The 16,124-nt window shown below is 39.6% G+C and overlaps 1 protein-coding gene across 4 annotated transcripts in view; it reads left to right on the forward strand.

Moving 5' to 3' along the window:
• Positions 1–16,124, forward strand: part of MAN2A1 (mannosidase alpha class 2A member 1) — a 119,838-nt gene that overhangs the window by 55,037 nt on the left and 48,677 nt on the right. The window lies entirely within an intron of this gene.

The raw sequence follows: 16,124 nt of genomic DNA on the forward strand, positions 1-16,124 counted from the left end.
AAGTCCACCCCTCAATCACGGGCCCATCTATATGTTGTATCTCTGCCCTGATGGCCTGAAGTGTCATGGGCCCACCGGGCCAAAAATAATTCACCCTTATGTTGCCAATCTAAGTCCATCTGAGCCACTTCAATCTTAGCCGCTTTATCCACTTGTTGGTTGTTCTGGTGTTCCTCAGTGGCCCGACTCTGGGGTACATGGGCATCTACATGACGTACCTTCACCACCAGGCTCTGCACCCGGGCAGCAATATCTTTCCACAGTGCAGCAGCCCAGATGGGTTTACCTCTGCGTTGCCAGTTGCTCTGCTTCCATTGCTTCAACCACCCCCACAGGGCATTTGCCACCATCCATGAGTCAGTATAGAGATAAAGTACTGGCCACTTTTCTCGTTCAGCCATGTCCAGGGCCAGCTGGATGGCTTTTACCTCGGCAAACTGACTCGATTCACCCTCTCCGTCAGCAGTTTCTGCAACTTGTCGTCCAGGACTCCATACAGCTGCCTTCCATCTCCGATGCTTTCCCACAGTACGGCAAGAGCCATCAGTAAACAAGGCATACTGCTTTTCACTTTCTGACAGTTTATTATATGGTGGGGCCTCTTCAGCACGCACCACCTCCTCCTTTGGTGACATTCCAAAATCTTTGCCCTCTGGCCAGTACATGATGACCTCTAGAATGCCTGGACGACTGAGATTTCCTGTTCGAGTTCGTTGTGTAATTAGTGCAGCCCATTTACTCCATGTAGCATCAGTTGCATGATGTGTAGAGGAGCCCCTGCCTTTGAACATCCAGCCCAGCACGGGCAGCCGGGGTGCCAGGAGGAGCTGTGCTTCAGTGCCAATCACTTCTGAAGCAGCTCAAACCCCTTCATAGGCTGCCAGTATCTCTTTCTCAGTTGGGGTATAGCTGGCCTCAGATCCTTTATATCCCCGACTCCAAAAGCCGAGGGGTCGACCTCGAGTCTCCCCTGGAGCTTTCTGCCAGAGGCTCCAGGTAGGACCGTTCTCCCCAGCTGCAGTGTACAGTACATTTTTTACATCCGGTCCGGTCTGGACTGGTCCAAGGGCTACTGCATGAACTATCTCGCATTTAATTTGCTCAAAGGCTTGTTGCTGCTCAGGGCCCCATGTAAAATCATTCTTCTTCTGGGTCAAATGATAGAGAGGGCTTACAATCGAACTGTAATTCGGGATGTGCATTCTCCAGAACCCCACTGCACCCAAGAAAGCTTGCGTTTCTTTCTTATTAGTTGGTGGAGACATTGCTGTTATCTTGTTGATCACATCTGTGGGGATCTGTCTATGTCCATCTTGCCATTTTATTCCCAAAACTTGAATCTCCTGTGCAGGTCCCTTGACCTTACTCCGTTTTATGGCAAAACCGGCTTTCAGCAGGATTTGGATTATTTTCCTCCCTTTCTCAAAGACTTCTTCCGCTGTATCGCCCCACACAATAATGTCATCAATGTATTGCAGGTGTTCTGGAGCTTGCCCCTGTTCCAGTGCAGTCTGGATCAGTCCATGGCAAATGGTAGGGCTGTGTTTCCACCCCTGGGGCAGTCGGTTCCAAGTGAACTGGACACCCCTCCAAGTAAAAGCAAACTGTGGCCTGCACTCTGCTGCCAAAGGAGTTGAGAAAAATGCATTGGCAGTATCAATCGTGGCATACCACTTGGCTGCCTTTGACTCTAGTTCATACTGAAGTTCTAGCATGTCCGGTACGGCATCACTCAATGGTGGTGTGACTTCATTCAGGCCACGATAGTCTACTGTTAGTCTCCATTCTCCATTAGACTTTCGCACTGGCCATATGGGGCTATTGAAGGGTGAGCGGGTCCTGCTGATCACCCCCTGACTCTCCAGTCTATGGATCAGCTGATGGATGGGAATCAGGGAGTCTCGGTTGGTGTGATATTGCCGCCAGTGCACTGTTGTGGTCGCAATTGGCACTTGTTGTTCTTCGACTTTCAGCAACCCCTCAGCAGAGGGATCCTCTGAGAGACCAGGCAAGGTGGACAGCTGCTCAATTTCCTCTGTCTCCAAAGCAGCAATACCAAAAGCCCACCGGTACCCTTTTGGGTCTTTGAAGTATCCCCTCCTGAGGTAGTCTATGCCGAGGATGCATGGAGCCTCTGGGCCAGTCACAATAGGGTGCTTTTGCCATTCCCTCCCAGTCAGGCTGATTTCAGCCTCCAGCACAGTCAACTCTTGGGATCCTCCTGTCACTCCAGAAATATAGATGTGTTCCACCCCTTGACAGCTTGATGGCATCAGGGTACGCTGTGCACCGGTATCTACTAGAGCCTTATACTTCTGTGGGACTGATGTGCCTGGCCATCTGATCCACACAGTCCAGTAAATCCGATTGTCCCCTACCTCCACCTGGCTGGAGGCAGGGCCCCTCTAATGGTCATCACAACGTTGGACACTTAAGTCATGGTAGAAGGGATTATTCTTCATTATCACAGGAGCTGGAGTAAAATCAGCTCTTCCATTCCATCTGGGAAACTGCTCACCAGAGACTGAAGCCGTAGCTCTCATGGGATGATCAGTCTTGGCGCTTGCTCCCCTCTTCACTCACCCATTCCTCCAAACCTGAAGTTGGTTTTCCATCCCACTTTGTCATGTCTTCTCCATGATCCAGCAGGTAAAACCATAGGGTAGCCCGTGGCGTATACCTCCTGTATCTCCTCTCTTGAACAATAGGATGCCTTTTGTTAATAGCTGAGACGTGTGTTGGTACACATGAGGAGCTGGATAAATCAGATAGATTGTCCCTCAATTGTTCGAGGTCCTGGGACAGTTTTTTCACAGCTGAGATGATGGAAGGGGTGAGATTGTCTTCGAACTCTCGGAGTTTATGAACCATTTCATCCACTGTTAGTGGTACTATGTCATTCCAGGTTACTGTTGCCAGTGCATGGGCATATGATGACGGTGCATTCCGTGTAAGTTTTCACCACATGGGTTGTGTACATTCGACTTCATCTGGATCTATAGGTGTATCCCCGTTATTCGGCTTGATGTGATAGAGCATCTCTACGATGGCCGATTCCCTCAGAGACTGGATGCCTTTGTCTATAGTAGTCCACTTGGCCGAACGACTCGTAACATCGTCCTTGTACGGAAACCTTTCTTTCACAGCTGCCAAGAGCCGCCTCCAAAGACTGAGGGACTTTTTCTCTCTTGCGATAGCTTTGTCAATTCCCCCTTCTCTAGCAAGTGATCCCAGCTGCTTGGCTTCTGTACCTTCTAGTTCGTGACCATCGGCCCCATTGTCCCAGCATCGGAGTAACCAGGTGATGATGTGCTCCCCTGGTTGATGGGTAAAATCTTTCCGCATATTCTGCAGCTCTGTTGAGGTCCGAGGTTGAGAAGTTACCTCTTCTTCTTCTTCTTTGTCATGTGATGATGACTCCTGATCAGATTCTGGACCGGGTGGTGAATTCATTGGTTCTTCATCTCGCTTCACCCTTTTTGCCTCCTTTTTGTTTGTTCTCTTGCGTACAGGGGCAACCGACATTGGTACGAATTGGTCCTCTGGTTTGGCTGCAGTGATTATCACTGTGGTTTGAGTAGCGACTGTACTTGTTGCTGGGGGTGGTATAGCTGCTGTGCTTGGAGCTGTGGTAACCGCGCTGTCTGTTGCAGTTGAAGTTTGAGCAGCTGCTGTACTTGCCACTGGGGTAGCTGCTCTGTTCATTGAGGCCAAAGTTTGAGTAGCGACTGTACTTGTCGCTGGGGTTAGTGCAGCTGCTGTGCTTGGAGCTGGGGTAACCACGCTGTCTGTTGCAGTTGAAGTTTGAGCAGCTGCTGTACTTGCCGCTGGGGTAGCTGTGCAGTTCATTGCAGCCAAAGGTTGAGTAGCGACTGTTGCTTTGCCCGCAGATCCGCCGACATTCTTTTCCTTTTGAAGGTGCTGGATAGTGTTGAACAAGGCCCTGTAAGCATAGGCCAAGCCCCAGCACGTTGCCATGATTTGTCCATCTCTGGTATGGCCAGAATGACCACACACCTCATTTAAGTGTTTTACTAATTCTTCTGGATTTTGCAGTTGTTCAGTAGGGAAATTCCAAAGTACTGGAGGGGCCCACTGACCTAGATACTTGCCCATACTATCCCACACACCCTGCCACTCATGGCTGTCCAGCCTCAGGGAAAATCTCTCGGTCCTCCTACATCGTCGTTTGACCCCAGACAAGACCCAAACTTGACTCTGCTTAACTCTTGAAATCAGTCGTGGGCAAAACACACTCTGTATGTGTGCTAGCATGGTGATTCCCATCACGATCAGCAAACAAGTCTCAACAACATTAAAATGCCATTCAAAAAATTCAAAACTCTCAAATGTAAATGGTCTGGGGGGACGACTGGGAGGGTAAAAGAATGTCTCCTTCACAGGTTGAGCACCTGAGAAGGAGAAAAAAGATGTGTAATTGCTAAGCCCCTCCATCATATACCTCCCAAAGTATAAAGGTGGTGACCACACTTGGAACATAAGCCAGATCAGTTTCATGATCAATGATTCTATTGTATTACAAGTCATTACCATAAAGTACAATGGGACAAAAACCTTAGCCCAAGCCCCACACTTGAAAAACACTAATACAGCAAATACCGGATGGACATAATATACGATATTCTGAAACTGTGAGATCAAGAGGAACAACCTTGAGAGCCAATAAATCAGCATTGTGACGAGTGACTATCAATCCAGTCAGATCTGTTCTTATCTCAACCCCTCGTGCCCCACGTTGGGCGCCAAAAAGAACTGTCGTGGTTTAAACCCAGTCAGGTAACTTGTTCACTCACTCCCAGTGAGTGGTGCCGAGCTGACAACAATCGAGGTCCGTGTCCCCCCCCCACCGGGGTTCTCCCCTTCCCCACTCCCGGAGGAACGGGGAGGAGGATTGAAAAAAAGTGCAACTCCCGCGGGTTGAGACAAGAACAGTCCAGCAACCAATGTACAACACAAATCACCACCTCTACTATCAACTACAACAATGATAAGGGAAAATAACAAGGGAAGAGAATACGATACCACCGGCCAAGAAAATGAGTTCCACCCGGAAGCCCGTGTCCTTCCGGGGAACTCCCAGTTACCCCCCACCCCGGGCATGACGTGCTGTGGTATGGAATACCTCTTTGGCTAACCCGGGTCAGGCGCCCCTGGTCTCTGCTTCCTCACGGCTTCCCCTCCTCCCTGGCAGAGCATGAGCCTCACAAAGTCCTTGGTCAGGGTAAACATCACTTAACAACAACTGAAAACATCGACTTCACCAACACTGTTCTCAGGCTGGAAGTCAAAACACAGCACTGCACCAGCTAACACAAAGGAAAAAAAAAACATGGCTGCTACTGCTGAACCCAGGACAAACCCGAAACAACAAAAGCAAAGCAAAACAAATGGCAAAAAAAACCACAACCAAGCAAAACCAAGCCAAGTTTTAGTTTTTTATTGGATGAAATAGTGATCGCAATATGCAGGACCTCGTTTTATTTTTGTCATTGAAACTCCTGTATCAGTAACTTTACGGGATATGGACAGGATGAATGGTTGTTTAGAGCTGCACTTAAACCCTGAATACAGCCTATTTTTTTTATTTTTTTTTAAATTACTTTGTGGTGTTAATTTTAGTGTTCTGCTGCCTGATCAGTTTACTAGAATTCGGGTGATCTGTGACTGCTATGAGCATGTTCTGTTTGTAGTCAACTCAAGGTCATTTTGACTAAATTGAATGAGTATTTAGAAAGCTGTTGCAAAGGCAATGAAATGCTTGGCTGACACACAGTAACTCAGTCCTCTGAATCATGAAACATCAGTTAATGTAAAGTTGAAATAACTATTTCAGTAACAATTATTCTAAAAGAAGTTACTTTAAAATTACGAAAACCAAAGGAAGGGTATGGTTGTTCTGCTTTATAGGTGGAAGTTAGCTGTGCAACTACCTTTGTGACAAAACGTGCAAATTCTCCTTTGACAGTATCTAATGGGAGAGTAAGTGAGGGGTGAGGCACATTGATCTCTTAATTCCTACTCTTTCTGTAAGTTCACTGGAGTTTTTCAGAGATTTCCATTTTTACCATGTAAGTTTCCTGCTTATGTTAATCACACTACATGCAGGGTTATCTCTGAACTGACTTTCGGTACTGGTGGTTTACATTTCACTCCAAGTTTTTCTGGGAACTTTGGAAACAAACCAGCGAGTAAGCTAAGAGAGGAATGCCTGTTTTGACATCAGGAATAGCTGTTTAAAACTGAACTGTTGTACATTTTTTGAGGAGTTAGAAATTTTCATTATTAATAGGAAAAAAGCAGCTTTGATTTGCAGTTCATAGCACTCCAGAGCTTTCTGTGGAATTAATCTTTATTTTTCAAAACTCAGTTTTGACTGTCATGCTTCTGAATTCAAGTTGTCCTAAAAGTTGTTAAATTTCAAACTTCTAATCATTAATTTTTCAGTGCATAAAAATTCATATAAACCAGACTTTTCAGTTATTGGTCTGTCTTTTTTGATAAACCAATGACAGCCTGTTCTAAATATTTTTGGTTACTGACTGTTTTGAATTTGCAGTTGCAAAATTAAACCATTAAATAAGTTAATACTGTTTATAGCATTTGTAGAAACTTTGCAGCTTCTCAAAACTGTACAAATTTAGGATTTCCATTTTGGTGCACAGAATATCAAGTTTTTGTTGGGTTTTGCAGTACCAGCACAATCACAATCAGATTGTGAAGTTGCAAGAGATTCCTGGATTCCTCTGAAAACACTGTTTGTGATGAAAATGCAGAAAGAATAGATTAACTAAGCATACTTTGGAGGAGGGTTTGTTTAAAAAAAAATTTTAAAAAATCAAGCAAAGAAAAGAAAAAAAGGAAGAAAAAACCCCACCAACGAAGCAAACAATCAAAAAATAACCCTTAAAGTCATCATCATGATGGAGTATGCTAGTAAAAAATTGAATACAGCTGAAAGATCTTCATTGTATGCATGTACCTGTTGAAGCGGTTTTGGAAGTAGAAGATACACATTTTCAGTATATTAGTATATTTGTATATTATTTCTTTTTTTCCAGGCACTCGTCCCTTCAGCCTCCTTGATTAGCTTTGAGGCAGTACTGTAGTTAGTCCAAGGCTCTCAAGGCAAAGACTGAAGTGGTATGGCATACATAATATAAAGTCTTTCTGCTCTTCTGAACCAGATTTTTTTTCCCTTCTAAATGCAGATTTATAAAGCCTGCACTACAAGAGGAACAAGGAAAGGATTTTAGTGAAGGTACTTCCTGATCCTGAAAAGTCAGGGGGCTTCAAGCCCATCTTGGACTTCAGAACACCTCACAACTTTGTGGTAAAAGAAAAATTTAAAATAGTGCCTTTGGACTTAATCCTTTTATCCTTAATTGGAGAGTAGTATGTGCTCCAGGTTAGGGTATGTGTGCCACTGCAATCCATCCAAATCATAGGAAGTATGTGTATTTGGCATATGTAGTAGGTACATATATAAAAGTCTTGTCTTAGGTTAATGTTGTTTTTTTGTGTTTTTAGAATTTATAGTTCTTGCTGTGCTTTGTCTGTGTTTATCATGAATGCCATTTTCTTGAGGGTGTTCCATGGTTTGTTCTTGAGAAAGCTACGCAAAGGTCCTGTTACCTGTGAGAGCGGAGGAGTGGAATATGTGCCTGTCATCTGCCTAATTCTCTGCCTTTTGCATGAGGAATGAATATTATAAAGATATATGTGTACAGTTATAGAAAGAGATTTAATAGGAATGCATATGTCCGAGTTCTCTCACCTTCACTAATGAATCTAAAGTTTGCTTTGGGTTTGTCATTAGGAATGGCATTCCTGGAGTGATTCAGAGTTCTGAAATGTCAAGTTAAGATAATGGAACCTTTTTTAAACACAGTATTTGTTTTTAATTATTTGTATGTTAATCAGAACTGTTAGCTATAACTGCTTTTAGAAAGAATATGTAATTTAAAAAATACAGCTCTATTTCTAAACTACACATTCAATTTCTTCAAATGCTGTTATAGTCGTAGCATCATTCTGTTTTGTTAGTTGAAACTACTGAATTATTGTGAATGCCTCTTTCTTATTTCATGATGTCACAAGTTTGATTTTATAGTGAAAAGCTGATCTGTGAATAATAGATTTTGTTCATACCTTTGTTTTTATATTTATGAAAGCAACACAAATACATATTGTGTGCTTGAGGTTTCAAGTTGAGGTTAGACTCACTCACACTAATTTTTCTGCAGGATTCTTCTTTCATAACCTGGGAAAGATGTTTTGTTTAGGAAGAGGCAAAAATTTTAAGATTTTTCATATATAATCATATTCAAGATTAATATTCTACTCTATATTAAATAGTTTCATAAGAGTTGCTGATTAGATATAAACTGGGTTTTTTTTGTGTGTGTGTTTGTTATATCTGTGACAATATTTTACAAGAAGCTCAATAAATAAGTTTACAAGAAGCTCAGTGGGATGTGATGCAGAGGACCATGTTAGCATTGTTTATCTTATAAGCCAAAAAATCTCTGTAGACTTTATTCAGTCAATGGAAACTTTATCCTATCAACTCTGTCAGCCAAAAGCCTGCTGGGAAAGTATCAGGATCTCCTTTTGGCGAGAGTTTGTTTTGGTTTTTTTTTTTTTTTTGGTTTTTTTTTTACTTTATAGAGAACTGTTTTCTTAACTTAAACTGCCCTGAATTTACATCTGGCAATATGTCTGAGACTGAGCTTTTTAATCACAAGGTTTGCCTCACAAAGGACTTCTCTGTTTAATTGAATGTTTAGGATTGTATACTTACAAACACTAATGGTTTCAGCATCTACTGTATCTCAGAGGATGTGAATGTTAAAGCTGTAGCAGCTATTGAAATTAAGCCTTGTAATAGAACTAGGTGTGTTGATGCAGTTTAAACTGCACATAATGTGCAGCTTATATTTAAAAAACTCCCCACTAACCCAAACTAGAATATTGAAGTCCCCCCTTTCTTTCAAAATGGAAAGCAAAAGGCATTCTTGGCATCATGTTTTAATTCCACAACTTCATTTAATTTCTAGTCAGTTTGTTGTAAATGCATTCACTCAGTTAATAGACTGGCTGGTTGCCTAACTATGACTTAAATGCTCATTGATAAATATTGGATATGACGTACTACTTGACTTATCCTTAGATACCCATCTGAGCAATTTGGAGGTTTTTTGTGCAAAGTGAGGCTAAAAACAAGCAAGAAATTCTGTAGTGCAGATCATAAAATCACAAATAGTATTTTATTTGTATCAGTCATGCTAACAGAGTAGAATGTAAATAGATAATAAAATTTGAAGTCGTACTGGGAGCAAACATTCTATGTAGGATTAGAATTTAAAACTGTCTTAGTAAACTGGAGCAAATATTTCGTAGTCAAGGAATTAAATGAAGCAGGCAAGTGGAATTCTTACACACCACATGGTAAAATGTGGGGACTAACCAAATAGAAGCAGCAGAAAAAGACTAGACGTTACAGAAGATCAGATTAAGAGAGTTACTGGTATGGTGTCAGAGGCAATTTTGCTTTTGAATGGTTTAAATAGAACACAGCTGAAACAGTGTGCTGTAGAGTTATGAAATCTTCACCAAAACAGTGATAGCTAGCGGGTTTGAGTTTTAGAAAAAAATTAATTTGCTGTCAAGGAGAGTGTCATTCATGATCATGAGCTTACACATTTATTTGGCTTTTGATTAGTCTTGTTTCTAAGGGAGTATTAAGAACATAGCTTGAGATATTGGAGAATGTCTAATTTTTTTAGAATCAGTGAAGTAGCATGATTTCATGAGAAGCAGATGATTTCAAATCCTTTTTTTTTTAAAGAAAAAAAAGGTTGATTAAAAGACACTTGAAGTTATATATGCGCATTTATATGGCATTTATTTTCAGAACACTTATTTTGTAGATTCTTTCCATCTTCAGTCATTCATAGCAGAAATACATACAAACTTGACCAGGTATAGAAAAAAGTGGATGAGGGGATCTGCAGTTAAAATGTCACTTGAATCTTACTTTTGACTAAGGGAGCCTTCACTTTCAATGTGAGAGAGCGTAAGAGCTTTGAGCAGAACTAAGTAACTTGATATGTTTTTTTGCCTAGTGTTTTGAGTACTATTTATCAGGTTTTCTTAAGAAAAAACAATTCTTATGGTTAGTTTTTGTTCAAAAATTCCCATGGCCCTCTATAGCAAGGAGAATCCTTTGTAAGTAACGTGAGAGTAATTTTTTTGTCATGCAGTTATTTTTAGTTTCGTTCTGTATTAAAAAATTGAGGAAAGTAAGTGTCTATTACATGTTTTCTTGGGCTTCAATGCAAAAATCACAGAACTCTTCAAGGGAGGTTGTATATATTTGCAGTGTACAAGTAAGTATTTGTTTTAAGTAGGTAGTCTTAATTCTCTGTTCGGTTTATCAGTATCCCCATGAACCACCCTTGGCCTATGTAATGTCAGTTCATGGAATACTTTAGGATTTTGGCTTTCTTGGGCTTTTCTTTTGTTTGTTTGTTGGGTGGGGTCTTTTTGATAAGCTCCCAACATACAGCAGAAGTCACATAGTTTTGTTTTGGTTTTGTGTTTTTTTTAAAGATACCTTTGGCAGCTACAAAAAGCTTGTTTTAACACTAATACTAATCCCCAGTTTGTTTCAATCTCATATGCATCAGTGTTTGCTAATTAAGCAATGTTACTAGCTACTGACTCTTCTCACATCTTTTGAAGTAATTGATTTTCACATATTTTAGACATGCGAAAATTCAGTTGTTGTTCTCTCCTGCCCCCCCCCCCCCCCCCCCCCGCCATGTGATTTTGGAGAGTTTTTATTGTTTCATCATCCCAGTGAGATGCCTTTGATAGAGAAATTAAGTTTTGTTAAGAATTCTAAAATTGTAGTCCATCGAAGTCCATCAACTGCCAAGATCTCAGAAGACCTTTCTAGCTGAGTTCTGGTTTCCAACTCACCAGTCCTTCTGGTGATTTTTTACATATGTAGAGTTATTTCTGTTCTTTTTCTTTAAGGATTCAAGCATTTTAATTCTAAGTCTGTTCATGATTTTCCACTCTCTTTCACTTCCTCCCACCCCTTTCACATTTCAGGAGAACTTTAATGCTTCTGTTTTTTCTTTTTTATTCTTCAGTGGAAGCCTGCTGATATAGTATATCATTTGGCTTCATGGTTTGTATGGTTTCTCAATTTTGGCTGTACTTGTAGCAGTTTTGCTTTTTTCACCACTTCACTGTTTTTTTAGCTTAGCCTCTGTTGTATCAGAGGGGAAAAAAACTGGCTAGTGTCAAAGGTGCTGTTCATGTAACTTTCTGTTGAAATTGTGCGTATGTCCAGAGGCCTGATTCTGATGAATTACAATGGAGAATGCTCTAGTCTATGACGGTTTGTCAGATTCTAATAAAATTGATCAGTCTGAGCTGGAGCGCCTCGAGAAATTGGTTCTCAAAGCAAACGAACAAAGATCCTCTACTGGGCAATTAAAGCTGTTGTCCGAAGCTGTCTTGAGTGTGTTTTGAAGAAGTGGTTTTTTGAATAATCCTTTGTCAGTGATGATCCTCTGACATTTACTGCTTCTGGTTTCTCACATTATTGGAATGGATTGCTTGTGAAGGCAGCATTGAATGAGCTTTAGAAGAAAATGGTAATTGTGCAGCAGGTGTTACCAGTGAATGTGTGTATGCGTCAATATGTATGTATGTCCATATATGTATGCACATCAGCAAAACAAAAAGAACAGTGGTCTGAAATACTGTAACTTTTCAGTTTAAGGAACAAAATTTACAATAAGAAAGAAAGTATTCACAGTGAGAATGGGGGAGGGGAGCTTTTATTCAGCTGTGGCTGAAAATGCTTCAAAGAAAGCTTAATCTTTACAGGACAGACTAGTTAAAATATTCTTTGATGCTTGGAGGTGCATCTTTAATAGAAGGGTTTATTAATAGCATATGCAGGTTATATAAGGAAAATTATCATGCTTGTATGAATAAAAGATACCTGTTTGAGGTTTCAAAGACCCAGAAAATTATGGGGTAAAAAAATTCAAGGTATATCTAAGAGTGTCTGAAAAACTGGTGTCAGGATTTGCTTTTCTGAAATTGCAAATATTTGCACATCAGAGATGCAAGAGCTCAAATCTGCATGTGTTTCTCATTTCTTTGTGGGGCTGAGAGCAGTTTACTCCTGCTCCCGATGCACAGGTGCAATATGTGGTCTCTGTGTGAGTAAATTGGATGTGGTTTATCTGTAGTTACATTATTTCCTTTTGTTTCTATACAGTTTATATTAAAACAGTTTCAGAGTTCTTTGATCTCTTTAATGAATGACAGAAATGATAGCTGAGACTTGGCCATAATAGGGTTTCTAAAGCAAAATACTTCAGGTAACTATTCATCTGAGTTTTACTAGTAAGTATGAAAACTCCTTCCCATTTATTTGGACAAAAGATGTGAGCTTTCGTAGTTTTCTTGGTGCTGTTGCCAAAGACCAGTGATCTGAATAATGAAAGAAAATTTGATTACTGCTTCTGAAAGACAATAATATTCATGGTTTTGCCTTAAAATCCGGAATAGAAAAGCTTTAAGTACTGTTAAGTTGCTTCTCTGTGTAATGTAACCACAATACATTAAGCAGTTGTACTCTGCATTTGTAGAGATCATTCACTGTAATGATACAGCTTAAGTGAAGTGCAGCTTTTGTGTTTCATACAGAATTTAAAATAGTTATAGTATTTAAGGGTGGGAGTTGAATAGTACTTCAGAAGTGATGTGATTTAATTACATTAGTCAGTGCTTTTGTATAGGCACCAGCATTATATCTTGAGTATAAATACTTCAGTCCTGCTGCATTAAAATTTGAAAGCAAAATACTGCAACCTGTGCAAAATTCCTGCAGGTGTCCTGCTAAAAATCTCTCCTTTCGTTACTAGGTTCATTTGACTGCATTATTACTTTACATACCTATAATGCACTTAAAATACCTTGACTCTAGAAGTATAAAACATATGTAACTGAATACCACACGAGCTTTGTTTTACTGACTATTAAAAAAAAAAGTCTGGTGAAATATAGTGATGATACGGCAGTTGCTAGGGTCTCTTGTCATGGGTAAATTTGTCATGTGACTAAAGTTATGAAACGTGCTTATATCAATGGGAAGGTGAACAAAGCTTCTGGAAATATTTTTACGGTCATATTTATTTGGCAGATAATTTATATTTAAGGAGGATGTATAACATCACTGGAAACAGATTGTACGCGTTAGCCAGCATTTTAGTTGGAGGCATAAGAATTGAGGAAGTCCACTGTAGAGAAACAATAAATTAAAGATTTTTATGATGTTCTGTTCATGAATGATGTTTATTTTTAGCTTTGGTGTTGGATCATCTTGTAGATCTCCATTGTTTCTGGCACGATTCTTACACAGTATATGAGGAGTTCTTAGCGTATTTCACTAATTTATTTATATTTTGTCTTCCTACATTTTAAGGGGTCTGGAGTGGGACCAATGTTGGTTTAGTTTGGTTTTGATTTCATAACTGCTGTAAGAAAATACATTAATAATTAAGTCAAAATTTTATCCACAAAGAAGGTCTTTTCAATTAAGCAGAAGTGTAAAATGACCTACCCAAGTCCAGGGGAGGCTGTTACAGAGTCTTGCACAGGTTCTTAAAGATGCTGAAAGCTGACCAAGAACACGATCTACTATTGTGTTGTCTAGTAATCTAGGAGTCTTCAACATGAAACGAAGCAGAAAAGAGAGCATCCCAAAGTGATTTTTGTTGTGCTAGGAGGAAACTGAGCACAAACTGAGCACAGTTAGATGTGCAAATATGCAAGGAAAATAGTTGTTATGCACATGAGTCATGATTTAGCAGTACTTACTTCAGCACAGGAATTTTCCTCTAAGGTGTTGAAAGTAATTTTTATAGGTAGCAGATCCTATGCATGCAGGTAATCCAAAGGATCTTGATAGAAAAAGCGAACACAGCCTCTGTGTTTAGTTTATTTAACTAATGAGAAGTTGGAATTGACCTTTCCTACTGATTGTGAGGTAAAAGGGTAGCGGTGAATTATAAAATTGAAGATGAACAGCCTCAGTTTGATGCAGAAAATATGGGAGCCAATGAAAATATAAGGGGAAAACTGTAGCCTGGTTAATATTCATAAGGATTCTGAGTGTCCATAGAGTAAAACGCATTTGTTAAAATTATTGTTGCAAAAAAAATCAAAGGATGGGATGGAAAGAGATTAGGTGACATTTTTCACCAGTATGGAGAAAAAGAAAATTTTTTCCTCTAGGTTTCTGTATTGCCTCCATAGTTTAGTGGTGGATTAATTTAGTCTCTGTCTTACACTAAAATTGTGTAGAAGTCCTCTCTTTCACAGTAAGGAGGAGTTAAATTTGTATTTTCTTATTAACTAAGCAGTTTGTTGCTGCCTGTCAGCCCTGAATGTTGTGGTTTCCTTATTTCCAAAGTATCATAGCAGCAGTTTTGTCCACTGCCTGCCAGACTTTATCTACCATAAGAGAGACCTCACTCTCCTCTGGCATGTGTGTAGAGTGGCTACTCTCAGTCAGTTTAGAGCTGTGTTGGAAAAGAGAAAAGTTTAAAGGGTTTAGCTAGGCAAGTAACTTGTTAGCAGCACCTTCGTTGTACTGTAGTGCTAGTCTAGCAAATAACGGAGCATCGAGCATTTAAGTGCACGAGTAAGGAATCTGGAAGGCTAACAGTCAGAATGTGAGATTATGGAAAGAGGTTCAACCTCAGGTGATGTGTGCGTGAAAGACCTGAGTGACAGTATGAGTTTTCTAGTTTGGGTGGAAGGAGACAATTGTGAGTGAAGTGGTTTGATCTGTGAAAGTGATAATTCAATTTAGAAGGTTAAGATGTGAGAGAAAAATAAAAAGAGAAAAAAAAAAAAGAAAAAAGAAAGAAAACCACTGACAACCCCCTGTGTAGAAAACGGAGCAGAGAATGAAGAGAATCTACTTAAAAAAAATTCCAAGGGTGTGATTTCATACGGAAGAACTAGGTATCATGGAAACTGATGAAAGATAAGATTTCATGAAGGAGTAAACTGTTTTACAGTGGGAAGGGTCAAGGAAGTTGAAGACAGAATACTAGTTCAGCTGTGTTTCTAAAAATTTGTTAGAAATTTTGGCAGGAACATTTTTCATTGTTAAGGACAATTCTTTCTAAAAGGTGAAATGGACAGAAGCAACTGTGAGGGAACAGGTTGTAAATAGTGCATTCTTTGAGCTTGGCGATGAAGAGGCAAGAAGTATAATGATAGTGTTACGTGGATGCATAAGGGACAAATGTTTTAGTATAATTTTATTTTTCTGTACCTTACAATATAGAAACTTGTAATTAAAAACAAAAAAAAACAAAAAACCTAATGGAACCCGAAACAAATGCAACAACAAAAATGCCCAAAACCAAGTGAAACCTGTTGGCTAATAATGTTTCTGTATTTGATTTCAGGGCTGATTCTTTTGTTTAGTAACATGATCTGTGTTCCAAGGGAAGAACACAGATTATATAAAAATTAGCTATTCTGTATGTACGTAATAAAAATATTTCAATGTACATGCAGAACCTTTCCATGGGGAATTTTGGTAAATCTATAATTTAAATAAATTTGAATTTTCCTTTATAGCAGAGAGAAACTAGTCCCTTTAAAGAATGTGTATCATATATGTGCCCATGGCAGAGGTGTTGGAACTAGGTGATCTTTTAAGGTGCATTCTAACCCAAAGCATTCTATGGTTCTATGTATATACAACAGGTATTGTCCATTACTTAAGTGTTTCTCTATTACGTTAAAGGGAAGACAACTGTGGATGAAAGTTTAATAGTTCAGCCTGAAAAGTAAATTCAGAATGCCCTTAAATATCTTGACTGTGCTTGCATTTGTTAGTAGCAATTCTTTAGTAGGTAAAGTGGGAAATACATGTATTTTTAGCATAAGGTATTTTCAAAATTGCTTTGAAAAATAATAGCATTAAGAAAAGAAGATCTGTCAAGAATTGATGTTAAATATCCATTGTTTCCTGATTATGTTTTGCATATTTA

This window comes from Pezoporus flaviventris, unplaced genomic scaffold, assembly GCF_033815535.1.
Source record: "Pezoporus flaviventris isolate CSIRO_AGI_PZ_B2104156 unplaced genomic scaffold, CSIRO_AGI_Pfla_v1 ptg000130l, whole genome shotgun sequence".
Classification (NCBI taxonomy): Eukaryota; Metazoa; Chordata; class Aves; order Psittaciformes; family Psittacidae; genus Pezoporus; species Pezoporus flaviventris.